We start from the raw sequence: 3,162 nt of genomic DNA, 5'->3' as shown, positions 1-3,162 counted from the left end.
TTATTAATAGAACTTAGATGCTCTGAGTTTCATGCTTTCTAAAACTAAAATAAATAAATTGATAAAAAAATTTCAATTAAATAAAGAAACTCTTCATCATAAATCATAATTAACAACAACTCAGACTTAATCCAAAAAATTAATAAATTATTCCAAAATCATTCTAATAAACAACTCTTTAGAATCATTATAATCAACAAAAACAAAAACAGCAACTCACAATGGTTACAATCAACCAAAAAAAAGGATTCAACAGCAACAAAAATTTTGTCCGGAAATCAAACTCCAAAATCAACATAGGAGCAATTCAGAATCTGAGGATCATTATAATCAACTCCAATTTTATAAACACTGCAACTCGGAATAAAATAACAACTCCAATTTTATAAACACTGGCAACTCGGAATAAAATAACAAATTCACAAAATCAGTAATAGAAAATATCTAAGGATCAATAACAAATTCTTTCCGAAAAATTTAACAAAATAAGCACAAGTTTCATAAACATTGGCAACTCAGAATAAAATAACAAATTCACAAAATCAGTAACAAAAAATATCTGAGGATCAATAACAAATTCTTTCCATAAATAAAAAGTACATGAGTTATTTATACTAGTGGGAGAAGGAAAAGCCTTCATAACTTGGACGATGTGGGACTTGTATTCCCTTATTACAATTAACTAATATAATTAACCTACTAACACTACTTGCTCCCGCGTCATTCTCCTTGGGTTGAAAGAACTCTTGCGTGAAAAGACTTGTGACGGCAGCTGATCTCGTTGATGAATCCACACCAAAAGATCTTATTGGTGACTCCACACCAAAAATCCGCACTCACAAATCAGATAAATTTTACAAGATCCGTGGTAGCAGACGATCTCATTGACAAATCCACACCAAAAGATCCCATTGGCGAATCCACACCAAAAATCTGCACCCACACATCAAATAAAATTCTACTAAAGTAAGGTGAAGGCCGCAAGGACCAACCTTGCTCTGATACCAAACTGACGCCGGGACGTCGCTTGGATTACCAATCTTGGCGAGGTTAACACAGTATTATCAAAATCCAAGTCACAGGGCTTACCAGCGGCGAGGAGGAAAGGGAGTGATAGCGACGACAGAAGAGACAGCAACGACAGATGAGACGACGACACCAGCGAACACAGAGAGAGAGAGAGCTCGAACAGAGGAGACGCCGACGGCCACAGAGCTTCCACACGACGGCGAGGGAGCTTCCTATGATGGCGACACAACTTCCTAGGACGGCGACGGAACTTCCTACAACGGCGACACAGCTCCTGCGACGGAGCTTCCGCACGCGACGTCTCTACCCAGCGGAGACGAGTTCGACGATGACAATGAAGCTGTTGCGGGGCTCTGGGGGCTGCGGGGCGCGGTGGCTCGGGGGCTGGAGGGCTAGGGTTCTTTGTGCTTTCAATTTAAAATTTGCAGTTCAGTTTCAGAGAAGAAAGGAGGGGAGAGGAATGGGGTTGAGTGCGTTGGGGGTTTAGGGTTCTTTTATTTATTTATTTATTTATTTATTTAGAATTTAAAACGGCGCCGTTTGAACTTTGAAGAGGAGTTCTGAACCCGAAACCTTGTTAAAAACCGACCGATTTCAGCGGTTTACTGGTTAACTACCGGTTCAACTAGTTTTTTGATCATTTTTTGCCAGACAATTTAGAGGGCTAACTGAACCGGCCTGGTAATCGATTTTCAATTAACCCAGCTGAACCGGTCATTCCGGTTCGATTTTTAAAACCATACAACCTGCCAGTAGGAGCGAAGCAAGTTCTATGCGGGTTATTGTACGGCGGGACGAAGTTGGATAGAGAAAAAATCCGCTCCTACCCACCATGTTATCACTCCTAAAATATTTTGTGAAATCAACCGAACTGACTTGATGATGATTAATTTGATTGAATCGGCCAGTCCGATTCGGTTTTCTTTTGTTGATGAGCATGACGATACTACTACACAAAGATATCAAGTTATCAACTAGATAACGTTACACGTGTGTATTTGCTATCCACAGGTTGAAGCTTTTCATCTCAAGAGACTGCAATCAATGGAAATTGGAAAATCGAGCACCGACTCCCAGGAAACCTTTCCATGTTTAGTGAAAAGGTAATTTGATGTTTAATTTTGGTAATGAATTTCAGGAAATATGCATCTTCAAAATTGTTTTGATGGACGGTTGATAAAAGCGCAGTTAATGGAAGAATTGGAATTTGTCTCCTAAAGATTGGAATAGATTTTGTTAACACTTGAGCTGAAGGTGGAGAAAAAAGTTAATCGGAAAAATTAAATAAGTCATTGACAAATACGTTTAAGACTGAAGAGAGAATTTAATTTTGATGGATTATATTTTATATTTTGGCGTTTGTTTTTGGTACGGTGATAAATTCATACGTATCGATACGTAAAAATATGGACAAATAATAACAAGTCATGTGAAATTTATTTTTTACGTCAGTATCAAATTTTTTTTAAAAAAAATATATATCATATTACTAATTTTACTAAAATATCCTTATAATCTAATAAAAATAAAAAATATTTTTATTTAATTTTTTAAAATACTTAAAAAATACTAAAAAAAATCATTTGTTCTTTGTTTTGATGGGTTTCTCACCCAACCTTCATATCTCTTCTATGTGTTTGTATCTCCCTCTATTCTCTTCAATCTCGTCTCTTCTCCCCAGTAAAAAAGACAAAGAAGCTTTCTCCACGGCGTCCTGTCAAGGTCACTGCAGCTTTCGTGCGCACCTCACCCAACTGAGGAGAACGTTGTCGCATCAGTTCCTCGTTCTTCATCACCGTCGTCAGTCTCTTCCTTTCGGTAACTCCCTCCCTGTGATTTCTGTGATTTTATATTAGTTGTTGTTAATTTTGACAAAATAAAAAACTTCAGAAAATTGTATTTCTCAGTGTGTTTCTCGAAACCCTTCATAGGCTAGTAAAGAAAATTGTTATAAGATTCTATGATCGAGAGCTTCATCGTTTTTCATATAACTTGGACTTATAATCTAATGGGTGGGCGCGACAATCGGCAAAGTTGGACACGAGCTTCATGTGAGATATCTTGGTGGACAACCTTTAGTTTTATTTTGGGGGAATGATATAGTTTAGGTTTCTCATCCTAATTGAATTCTTA

The sequence above is a fragment of the Arachis ipaensis genome, chromosome B03 (assembly GCF_000816755.2).
Source record: "Arachis ipaensis cultivar K30076 chromosome B03, Araip1.1, whole genome shotgun sequence".
Lineage (NCBI taxonomy): Eukaryota > Viridiplantae > Streptophyta > Magnoliopsida > Fabales > Fabaceae > Arachis > Arachis ipaensis.
This window is presented reverse-complemented; position numbering follows the sequence as displayed.